Source organism: Neophocaena asiaeorientalis, unplaced genomic scaffold (genome assembly GCF_003031525.2).
Source record: "Neophocaena asiaeorientalis asiaeorientalis breed wild unplaced genomic scaffold, Neophocaena_asiaeorientalis_V1.1 scaffold432, whole genome shotgun sequence".
NCBI classification, from domain to species: domain Eukaryota; kingdom Metazoa; phylum Chordata; class Mammalia; order Artiodactyla; family Phocoenidae; genus Neophocaena; species Neophocaena asiaeorientalis.
In genome coordinates, this window is record NW_020174549.1 from 372789 (window position 1) to 385693 (window position 12905).

The 12905-nt window shown below is 41.5% G+C and overlaps 1 protein-coding gene across 3 annotated transcripts in view; it reads right to left on the reverse strand.

Moving 5' to 3' along the window:
- The window catches only part of KIAA1958 (KIAA1958 ortholog), a 170871-nt gene extending 159999 nt beyond the window's left edge, over window positions 1-10872 (reverse strand). For all 3 annotated transcript variants that reach the window (XM_024757260.1, XM_024757259.1, XM_024757258.1), the window contains exon 1: window positions 10815-10872. The gene's annotated coding sequence lies outside the window, so the exon portion shown is untranslated. The remainder of the gene's footprint in view (window positions 1-10814) is intronic.
- Between the last annotated feature and the right edge of the window lie 2033 nt (window positions 10873-12905).

Here is a 12905-nt window from a genome sequence, read left to right on the forward strand (position 1 = left end):
ACTTAAACAACAGAAATTAATTTTCTCAGTTCTGAAGGCTAGAAATCCAAGATGAAGGTGTTGGCAAATCCGGTTTCTTCTGATGCCTCTCTCCTTGGCTTCCAGATAGCCACTTCACACTGTGTCCTCACATGGTCTCTCCTCTGTACACACATCTCTGGTGTCTCTTTTTGTGTCCAAATTTCCTCTTACAAGGACACCTGTCAGAATGGATCATGGCCACCCCAACAGCCTCGTTTTAACTTAAGCACCTTGTTAAAGGCCCTAGCTCCAAATACAGCCACATTCTGAAGCATTGGGGGATCACGGATTCAACATATGAATCAGGGGGAATGCAATTCGGCCCATAACAGTCAACAGCCTAGCTGTGATATTATAATTTTACAAAATGTTAACCATCAGGGGAAACAGCAAAGTATGCAAAGAATCTATTATTTCTTACAATTGCAAGTGAATCTACAAGTATATGGGGTGGCAGGGGTGGGGGCAGATAAAATAACTAGGATAACAAAAGGTAAGATCAACAGAATTAGGTGATGAAGTAGCCCCATGAACCTGAGATGAGTAGGCAGAAGCTAAAACACTCACATAAACAGGACTCACACAGGATCAAAAACTGGGCAGGTGAGGACAGAAAAAAAGAGGAGTTCTGATAATTATATAACCTGGAACAAGAAATTACCAAAAATTACCCTCAAAAAGAAAGAATCCCATTTAAGTGAAACTGGATGAGAGAAGAGTAAAGTCTCTCAGGCTTCTAGAGAAGACTACAAGACCATGGGGACCTACTAAGAGGCCTATAGAAAGAAAACTGCCTTCCCTGGTGGCCCAGTGGTTAAGACTCGGTACTTTCACTGCCGTGGGCCTGGGCTGGATCCCTGGTCGGGGAACTAAGATCCCACAAGCTGTGCAGCGTGGCCAGAAAAATTTTTTTAATTAAAATAACAAAAATTTTTAAAAAGGGGACTTCCCTGGTGGTGCAGTGGTTAAGAATCTGCCTGCCACTGCAGGGGACATGGGTTCCATCCCTGGTCCAGGAAGATCCCACAGGCCACAGAGCAACTAAGCCCATGTGCCACAACTACTGAGCCCATGCACCTAGAGCCCATGCTCCGCAAGGAGAAGCCACCGCAAGGAGAAGCCTGAGCACCACAACTAGAGAAAGTCTTGGCGTAGCAGTGAAGACCCAACGCAGCCAAAAAAAAAAATTGTTAAAAAGAAAACTGTTGGGATTAAAATCTAAATCAAACAAAGAGGCATCACTAAGGATAAAGGATAAAGATTCCCAAAGGAGGCCAATCTCAGAGAATATCACAGCAGAGACTAGATAAAGAGGACATATTTATTCCTGTATGTTGAAATATAATATACAATTAGAAAAGGGCAGAAATAATAAGTGAACAAGCTGCTCATATTTCACCATTTCACAAACGGAAGACATTTATGTAACCAGCAACCAGATCAAGAAACAGAATATTACCCGCACTCCAGAAGCCTCCACTTTTCTCCTTTCTAGTCACTAATCCCTCAACGGATCATGCTTGCTAATGTCCACTGGCCAAAGTAAGTTATGTAGCCAAAATTAGACTCACTGCAGAAAGAGACAACACAAGGGTGTAGACACCAGGAGGTGTGATTTATTTGGGGTCATCAATATAACACCCTACCACATATTATACTGATGGTCATTTGGGCACACTTCAGTCTGGGGCTATTACAAACAGTACTATGAACATTCTTGTACATTTATTTGGTAAGCATTTATCTTCAAGTGGAATTACTGAGTTATAGGATATGCATATGCAGCTTTAGTAGATACTGCCAAACAACTTTCCAAATTGCTTGTATCCATTTATATTTCTATACCAATTTACACTTCCAATAGCAGTGCATGAGAATTCCAATTACTCTACATTCTCACCAACACTTGGTATTTTTCATTTACTTCATTTAGCCATTCTAGTGGGTATGTATTGGTACCTCACTTTGATTTTGAGTGGCCATATTTTTAAATACTTCACATAAGAAACCAAGGAGAAAATTTCAAACCTTAAAACTAAGAAAACTACCTTGGTCCACTTCCACCCCCATCACAGAAACCTCCTGAAGTACAGGTAAATCCCTCTAACTTATACATGAACAAGAGAAAAGAATACAACATAACCCTATGAAAAGTACTGTGAGAAAAATGATTAAAAAGAACCAAATTACGTACCAGTAGTCAACGAAGGAACATCACAAAAATATGGCCACAAAGCAGATGAAAACTGTAATATAATATTTCAATAAGAATTGAAAGAAATTAAGGAAATGATAGGATGCTATGAAAGAAAGCATACATCAGAAATAGAAAAGCTAAAAAAAATGACAATGGCTAAATAACAAGAGCATTTAAAAAGAGAAATGACAGAGTTCAGTATGGAATAGAGAAGGAAAAAAAAATTCAAAAGGAAGACAAAACTAGAAGGAACACTAGGCTTAATAGATAGACACCATGGAAAGTACATTAAAGAGACTAAAAGAGAAAAAGAAAAAAGTACAGCAAATATAAAAAATAAAATAAAAAGAATTTGAATAAAGTATAGACATAAATGATAAGCAAAGAAGATTCAACATTATGTAACAGAAGACCTCAAGGAAGAAAATAAAAATAATGGAAAAGAACAAATATATAACTGATGAAAATATTTTTTTAAAAAATTTGAGCCAACATAATAAAACATCCATGTGCATCTGGAAAAATTAACAGAGAACAGCCAACACTTAAGACGTATTCTAGTAAAATTATTTGCCTTTAAAGATGAAGGGAGACTTCCCTGGTGGGTGGTCCAGTGGTTAAGACTCTGTGCTTCCAATGCAGGGGGCCTGGGTTCGATCCCTGATCAGGGAAATAACATCCCACACACTGCAAGTAAGCCCATGCACCACAACTAGAGAAGCCCCGCAAGCCGCAACAAAGAGCCCATGTGCTACAACAAAGACCCAGCACAGCCAAAATAAGCCAACACTTAAGACGTATTCTAGTAAAATTATTTGCCTTTAAAGATGAAGGGAGACTTCCCTGGTGGGTGGTCCAGTGGTTAAGACTCTGTGCTTCCAATGCAGGGGGCCTGGGTTCGATCCCTGATCAGGGAAATAACATCCCACACACTGCAAGTAAGCCCATGCACCACAACTAGAGAAGCCCCGCAAGCCGCAACAAAGAGCCCATGTGCTACAACAAAGACCCAGCACAGCCAAAATAAAAAAAAAAATTAAAAAAAAAAAGGTGTGTGTGGGGGGGAATGTCCTTTGGGCATCTAGGAAAAAAGATAAAGACACTTAAGAAAGAAAATCATATTGGTATTAGACTCTGACAACACTTTTTATCAGAATACAATACAGTAGGACGCAGCAAACTATGGCTTATGTACCAAATCTAGCCCACTGTCCAGTTCTGTAAATAAAGTTTTACTGGAACACAGTCATGCTTGTTCATTTATATATTCTCTATGGCTGCTTTTGCACTGACATGGCACAGTTAAATAATTGTGACAGTGACCTATGGCCCACAAAGCCTAAAATAATTACTATTTGGCCTTTTAAAGAAAAGTTTTGTCAAATCTTAAAACAGAATAACATATTTAAGATACTTGAGGAAAGGGGAATTCTCCAGTGGTCCAGTGGTTAAGACTCTGCGCTTCCACTGCAGGGTGTGCAGGTTCGATCCCTGGTCTGGGAACTAAGATCCCGAATGCAGCGCAGACATAAATAAATAAATAAATAAAATAAAATTACTTTTTAAAAAAAGAGAGATGCAAACATTAAAAGGAAAAAACAGTTATTTGAGGGAAGAAAATGCAGGCTAAGTAATTATATTCAGCCAAAATGCCCTTCAAGTTTAAAAGACACAGATGAACAGTTTTAAATAAGGAAGACAGAAGATATTACTCACACAAGCTATTTATGTGGATTCATTGAGCTTCAGACTATCAAATGATGATTATAGAAGCCTTAGCACAAGGACTTATGTTGTACACTGAATATATTCAACTGTAGAACTAAAACCAATGATGGGCAAAGGTGACAGAGTAGTTTGTGACTTGTATGGGGTGAACAGACAGAACTAAGAAATCTTAGGGAGCAGGAATTGACTGGTCTAGGCACTTGATTATGTATGGAAGACAGGACTGAGAATAACGGAGGCATCACAGATAACTCCTAAATTTCTGGACTGGGAAAATGTATGGAAATAGTACCACTCACTAAGCTAGGGGACACAAGAAAAGACAGATATGAAGAGAAAGATAAATCAAGTTTTGGGCATGCTGAATGTGAAGTGTTTGTGGCAGATCAAATGACTGTGTCCAGTTGGTTGTTGTATACATCTGGATTTCAGCAGAGAGGCCCTGAGTGGATATCAGATTCAAGAGTCATCAGCCAAGGAAGATGTGAACTGATCAGAATGGCGTGTAATTTACCATGCAAGTAGCAAGGCCAATATCTGAAAAAGAGCACCAAAAGAAACATGTCCTTAGAATTCACAAGAAAACGGCATCAGCAGTTTCACTAAATTTGGCTACACTGAGATCCTCCTGCATTTGAAACGGATGATTAAGAATTTTCTACTTTAAACTATCCAAAATAAAATATTTAAAAATAATGAAGAGTGAATAAAAACAAAATAAAGCCTTTAACTCCCCACTTTAATTATTTTTAATGGCATACGAAGTTGATCATATTGCTGTCTACTGGACCTTGCACTCAAGTGAAAAAATGCCAAGAGAGTAAAAAAAGGTATAAAAGATGAAAACCACTATAAAATTACACATATGGAATGAAGTATGTATGTATGTATGAAAGACAATGGTGGAGGAAGAGGCTGTATTATCAGCTGAATTGTGTTCCCTCCAAATTCATACACTGAAGTCCTAACCCCCAGTACTTCAGAATGAGACTGTATTTGGAGATTGGGCCTTTAAAGAGGTAATTAAGGTAAATGAGGTCATTTGGGTGAATCCCAATAATCCCAATATCCCAAAGGATATGGACTGATGTCCTTACAGGAAGAGAGGAGATTAGGTCACAGAGGGGCACATAGGAAGGACCATGTGAAGATACCTAAGGAAAACAACGATCTACAAGCCAAGGAGAGAGGCCTTAGAAGAATCCAACCCTGCCAACATCTTATAGCTTCCAGAACTGTAAAAAATAAATAAATTTTTGTTGTTGAAGCCACCCAGTCTGTCGTACTTTGTTTCAGCAGCCCTTAAAAACGAATACAGGCTAGAGAGAGAAAGTAGTCCTAGCTGGGTAAGAGTTCAGATATTGATAATATTCCACTAAGTATGAAGCCTTGTAACAGAAAAAGTAGAGCTTTTGCTATGTGGTGATTATGGCTTATATGCAACAATAAAATTTTTTAAACAGTTAAGTATTTACAAGGGAAAACAGGGAAGATACTGACAAGGGAAAAGTGAAGGGACACAATATTGGCAAGTAGAAAAGGACGGAAGAGGTTAAAGTAGTGTCAGTTTTGAGAAAAATCAAGAAGAGAGAAATCCAACTGAGATATGTCCTATTCCTGACATTTTAATGAACTAAAAAGGTAAATAAAATAACCCAAAAACAATTCAGCCAAGGAAGGGAGAGTAATGGAGGCAACTCTGGATAATTCTCCAGAACTCAAAAGAATTTTTAAAAAAAATTTCAGCCAATGGAATCCTTGATGATTAACAAATAAGTTTTCAGGTATCAAACGAAAAGATGTTTGCAATGGGTATTAATGGAATTCTTTGAAAGTTATTTTTGTGTTTTTGAACAAACAGGTAATCATTACTAGCAGCTGCACTACTTCTTGCCCTGCATCCAGAGCTACAGAGGCCCAAGAGGAAGTAAGGTGGAGGAGAAAGCAATTCTCCAACTTGAAGCCCTTCTCCCTTGTGCCAGGCTGGTCAACATTCAGGCAGATCAGAGGGGGGAAAAAAGCTGGAAGAAAACAGCACCATTTGTGGTAAGACTTTCAATGTTTTAAAAAGTTTCTTAAATGATTTACCTATATTTAACATAAAGTTGCACAATTTATCTTTTGATGCTACTTTTCTTTCAGTACAAAAGGACCAATTACTGATGTCATAGACCACATCCCTTTGCTTTCTATATTACTTTAAGTGTGATAAAGTGTTTCTTTTTTTTTTTTGCGGTACGCGGGCCTCTCACTGCTGTGGCCTCTCCCGTTGCGGAGCACAGGCTCCAGACATGCAGGCTCAGGAGCCATGGCTCACGGGCCCTGATAAAGTGTTTCTGAAATACATCTTTGTCACTAGAGACACTGGTTTTACCAATATGCAATACTCAAAAAGCTCTCCAACGGTTTAAGTGTGAGACTCTGCAAAACAAACATGAATACTGCTGCATAATTTGCCTTTCTCCAGAAAAGGGTATTACACTTTGTTGACCCTGCATACAAAATAAAATTAAAAATTTGCATTTTCAGTACTTTTGGTTTCTTGACCTTTATTTGAATTTGAGACTAAGCTTTACCAAACAACAGAATTTACACTGTAACTAGCCAACCACGGTCCTCATTATGGAATCTGTGCAGTGCATTTGTTTGTTACCTAGGAAACAGAGGAGAGCACAGGCAGAGTGCAATTTCAGTATAGCAAAAGAATTCTCCAATCATGCTGGTAAATAAAGTCCATAAATCAACTAATCAGAAGCAAAGTCAAGAAGTACCATGGAAGAGTTAAGCTCTATGGAAACTTTCTTCAAGGCAAAAAAGAAACCTGTGGGGTTTCTTCAGGCGACTATGTAGGTCTCTTCACTAAATATTATGAGCAGGTTTCTTTACAAACACAAACTGTCAAAAAATAAACTGTTCAAAATAAATGGCTTCTCTCCAATCTTCAGCTTCTCTATTTTTGACAGTATTTAAGAGAAAAAGCTTCTTTAGAGCCAGCCTCATACATCTGGTAGCAGAATATTAGTCCAAGAATGAATTCTGCATTTTCGGCAAGCAGCAAGGGTATGTACTGCTCTTAAACAACGCAGGACGATAAAGGGTGGAACGAGAGGTCACTGTCTGCACCTCTCACAGTCAGGCCTACTTTCCCAAGCTACAAAAAACTTTAGGAAAAAGAACTTGAAAGTCCCAGATCTTTTATAAAGAATAAAATTGTTAACTTTTCAGCTTTCCCCCTGGTTATTACTAATGATAATACTAGTCATTTGAGGGTTCCAGGTAACATAAAGTGAACATTTTAAGTGTCTTTTTTTTTTTTTTTTTTTTTTTTATTTTTTGCGGTACGCAGGCCTCTCACTGCTGTGGCCTCTCCCACCGCGGAGCACAGGCTCCGGACACGCAGGCTCAGCGGCCATGGCTCATGGGCCCAGCCGCTCCGCGGCATGTGGGATCTTCCCGGACCGGGGCACGAACCCGTGTCCCCTGCATCGGCAGGCGGACCCCCAACCACTGCGCCACCAGGGAAGCCCCATTTTAAGTATCTTTTAATGGTACCACACTAATAACTAACAAACAGGAAAAGACTAGAAAAGTCTATGGATTTTAAAGCCTATCAAATTTAACCGTGGAGAGCTTAGTGTTGTTAAAAAAAAAAAACAAACTGGTAAATATCAGATTCTACTGCTCAGCTACTGATACATTTAAAACCCAACTTTACGCAAATTCAAAATTTCTGGAAGCATTTGTCATAGTATCAAAAGCAGCAGAAAAAAATTTCAACGATCAGCTGTGAAAAATAATTTACATGCCTTCCTAAACACCAACATACCAGACGAAAAATCAGATGAAAATATGAAAGAGTCTCTGGAATGCTTCTGATTAACTAAAATAGTACCGTTAATTATAGAAAAACAAAGCACAAAACAAAAAAAATTAATATCTACATAACACAGTCAAAAAACAAAATCAAAACAAAAAAACCAGGTGTTATCTTTTAGCCAGCCTAAGTAAACACACCATGCCAATCCCAGAAAACTGTTAAGACACAGCTACAACTCTGTCAAGCAATTCTCAAATGCAGGCCACACTCTTAATGTTTAGTTTACACAGTGACTCCATTAAACCTTAATGCTACAACTGACAGCCATGTAAACAAATACATAAACATGCAATTCAATTTGTTAGCTTATCTTTTTTAATACTGGGAAGAGCTGATGAAGAGTCTGTATCTAAAGAGCTGAAACTCTGGAAGTGTTTTTGAACTCTATTCCACCATTCATGGTAAAGTCTGAACAAATTTCAACACTTAGCCTCTTTGGGCCATCCTTATTAGAAAAGGAAGAGGTGGCTTCCCTGGTGGCGCAGTGGTTGAGAGTCCGCCTGCCGATGCAGGGGACACGGGTTCGTGCCCCGGTCCGGGAAGATCCCACATGCCGCGGAGCGGCTGGGCCCGTGAGCCATGGCCGCTGAGCCTGCGCGTCCGGAGCCTGTGCTCCGCAGCGGGAGAGGCCACAACAGTGAGAGGCCCACGTACCGCAAAAAAAAAAAAAAAAAAAAAGAAAAGGAAGAGGTATCTTGCTCAAGGGCCTACCAGCGCCTGACACTGAGCTCTGTGCAGAGTTTAAATTCATTTATCTAATCTAGAACAGAAGTCAAAACAGGAACTAATCAAAGAGGCTGGCATGACCTTTGTTAGATGTACCCTCTTCTAAGTTTTAAGTAAAGTGTACAAAAATGTACACTCCAGGCATTTACAAAATAAGGCATGAAATAATATTAATCTGTTAATGTAAAACTAGGACAAGAATCTAGGATACATTTTTCTCCTAGAAAAAGACCACTATTTTAGGCATACTAAACTGTCTCCTCTTTATAATGACAAAAATCAGTTTGCCTAGTTAACACTATATTAAATTGTATATTGTTTTCTGACAAATTTCTACATGTTACTTGACAAAAATTTAAATAGCAAATATTCTTTTCACCATAATAATTTTCCTTCATGTTTGGATGATAATACTTTTATTTTTTAAGAAAGACTACATTTCCTACATATAGTTGTACATATAACTGCATGTCCCCAAAACAGTGTTTTCTGTTTTGATCTCCTTGGTAACCATTAGATTTAAGTTTGTCAATATGGATTCTCAAACAATAAGCAAAAAAAAAAAAAAAAGTCTCCAGAAATGAGCAGTAGATAGAGGTGAATGCAAAGATATAAATCCACACCTGCGTTAAAACTCTGAATCTGGAAGGGCTTCCCTGGTGGTGCAGTGGTTAAGAATCTGCCTGCCAATGCAGGGGACACGGGTTCAAGCCCTGGTCCGGGAAGATCCCACATGCCACAGAGCAACTAAGCCCGTGCCCCACAACTACTGAGCCTGTGCTCTAGAGCCCGCGTGCCACAACTACTGAAGCCCACGTGCCTAGAGCCCAAGCTCTGCAACGAGAAGCCACTGCAATGAGAAGCTCGCCCACCAATGGAAAATTAATTTTCTGGGTGCTTATGCAAGTTCATTTATTATCTGAGTATCTACAAATACATAGCAACTGTTCATAAAAAACATATAAATAATACAAATCAGAAATATCACTTACAGTGCTTTTCAAAAGTTATATCCACCATATACAACACAGTCGTTGGGTTATAAACAGAGAATACATAAATACATATAATAAAATAGGGAAAGCACAATCACAGGGAGAAATGATCAGTTCTAACGTTCATGTTCTCCCCATATGTTGTGAAAGAGCTCATATCTTAAACCAGCAAAAATAAAGGTTTTAGCCTGGACAGAAAGTTAGATAATTGTTTATCGCACTCCAGTCTAACCTCCACTGTGGAAGTGACTTGCTTGTTAACTGTTTATTTAATAGGTAGAAGATTCTGTCATGTTAAACCTAAGGAGTCGGGGAAATAACAAAACTTTACCTCCAAAAGTTATACATATATGTAACCATCACAACCATATTCATCTTTTATTTCTTGCCTTTAAGTCCCTATCAGAAAGAAAGAAAGAAAGAAAGAAAAGAAAGAAAGGAAGAGAAAGAAAGAAAGAAAGAAAAAAAGAAAGAAAGAAAGAAGGAAAGAAAGAAAGAAAGAAAACCATCAGAATACTAAAAAACACTGATTTTGGTCAGCCCAACCTTCTCCTACCGAGGGAAATCTATTTCTCGATGTATTTGATAACAAACACAAATCACTGTGCGCAGCCTCAGACGGGCTGGGGGGCGGAAGAGCCCTTCGGAGAAAGCCCTTCTCCGTCAGAAACAATAAATAAGGGACCCAAGCGATGCACGTTCCTTCACACACGCCCCAAACGCACCTTGGCGTGCCTCGCGGGAGGGAAACAAGTCTGGCAAAGCCCCGAAACACCCCTCTCCCTCTCTCCATAACCTCCTCAAGACTTGAAAACTAAGAGAGCAGATCTTTTCTTTCCCCTTTCCCGCCCTCCTTCCCACCTCCAACAAACCCCAGAGAGGGAGCGGGCGAGCCAGACCCACGCAGCGCGCCCGCGGCCGCGGCGGCGACAGGAGACGCTGGGCGGCGGGCCGGCCCCAGAGAGACAACCCAGAGCTGCGGCCGCCGCTCTCTCGGCCGCCGGGGGTTTCTACCCCCTCACGCCCCCGAGGCCGTCGCCCGCGACGTCCGGCCGCCCGGCTCTCAGCCCTGACTCTCGGCCTTCTCGCGCCACCCCCCCACCCCAAGCCCAGAGGAACAAAAGGAGGGTTCAGCCGGGTCACTGCTAGGCCGCCGAGGGGGGGGAGGCGGCGCGGACGCCAGTGCGACCGCCCCCCACACAAAGGGGCTCCCGACCCCGGGCGCAGCGTCGGCGCGCTCGTCCCCGCCCGCGCGCGGGCTCTCACCCACCTGCAGGTGTCTGTGCGTCTGTCCATAGGAACGCGGGCAGCGAGGGGGCCTGTAGGAGAACGCGCACCGAGCTAGCGGCGGAGGCTGTCCGGAGGAGGTGTGGACCGACCCTCCTGCTACAGACACGCGACCACGAGCTCGGTCTTCGCAGCCCGACAGGCGTGGGAGCCACGATCCCCTCAGCGTTCTCAAGTGGGCAGCACACCCCCGCTCCTGCCACACGCCCCAGGCCCGCGGCCCCCGCTGCCCTTCGCAGCTCCGTACAGCTCCACCTAAACGCCAGGATCAGACCTCCTTGCAAGACCCTGGGTTTGTCAGGCGTGTGATACCTGTTTTAACGCGCTGAGTGGAGTCACCTCTACATCCAGGCATATGCAAGAACACTTCCGATCGACAGACGTACAACCCACAGTCACCGCTGCCCGGTGGAAGTTTCCAATACAGCTACAACCACACGCACCCTTCCCGTGGAGGGAGCCGGTCTGCTGAATAACACCTAAAACACACTAAGACCGGGAAGCATATAATAACACCACCTGCACAGCTCGGCACAAGGGAGGTAAGGCTGGACCAGGCGCCCTCCACCTTTATCTTATCCACCAAACACTTTCATAGTACTTACACTAAGTGCTTAGCGAATATTAATTTGCTTAATCCTAAGAACTCTATGAAATGGGTCTTGTTAGCATTGCTGTTTTGCACATGAGGAAACTGAGGCACAGAGACAGTAAGAAAGCTGCCCAAGATCACATAGTAGCAGGAGGAACCCAGATTCATCCCAGGCAGTCTGTCTCTGTGCTCCTTTCTACTTACAGCCCTAAGCATCTCCAAAATAATAATAATGGCAATAGCTATCATTTAAAGCATATCTGATTAGCCATATGTAGTGCGCACATCTTGGCCTCACCCTAGCTGTGACAGGGAAACCTCATTCCCTCCTACCCTGGGGTAAGTGAGGGGAGAGAAGAGTATGACTGAGCAGAAAAAGAGACTAACTTCTGAACAAAGGAGAAAGGATTCCTAACACCTTTGTCTATCAACACTCCTCCTGGCTGAATTTAAAAATCTGTAAACATTTTTGATAAATAATGTGTCCAAAAAAAAGAAAAAAAAACAGGGACTTTCCTGGTGGTGCAGTGGTTAAGAATCTGCCTGCCAATGCAGGGGACACCAGTTTGATCCCTGGGCCAGGAAGATCCCACATGCCACAGAGCAACTAAGCCCATCCGCCACAACTTCTGAGCCTGCGCTCTAGAGCCTATGTGCCACAACTACTGAGCCCACATGTCACAACTACTAAAGCCTGCACGCCTACAGCCTGTGCTCCGCAACAAGAGAAGCCACTGCAATGAGAAGCCCGCACACCGCTACAAAGAGTAGCCCCTGCTTGCCACAACTAGAGAAAGCCCACGCGCAGCAACAGACACAATGCAGCCAAAAATAAATAAGTAAAATAAATTTATTAGAAAAAAGAAAAAACAGTTAATCGCCACATGTTTCAAGTACATAATCCTGTGGGAAAATTGAAATCCTGTGCATTGCTGGGAGAAATATAAAATGGTGCTGCCACTATGGAAAACACTATGGAGGGTCCTCAAAAAACTAAAAATGGAATTACTGTGTGATCCAGAAATCCCACCTCTAGGTATATATATCCAAAAGAATTTGAAGCAAGAACTTAAAGAGGCATTTGCAACCCATGTTCACTGCACCATTATTCACAATAGCCCAGAGATGGAAGCAACCAAAATGTCCAAGGATGGATGAATGGATAAACAAAATGTGGCATATACATACAGTAGAGTATTATTCAGCCTGAAAAAAGCAACCCTGTCACATGCTACAACATAGATGAACCTTGAGGACATTACACTAAGTGAAATAAACCAGCCACAAAACAACAAATACTGTATATAAGGTACCTAGAGTTGCCAAAATCATGGAAACAGGGTATTATGGTGGTTGCCAGGGAATGAGGGGATTATGGAGAGTTGTTGTTCCATGAGTATAGAGTTTTAGTTCTAGAGATCTGATACACAACAAGGTGAGGATAAACCACTGACCTGTACACTTGAAAATGGTCAAAAGGAT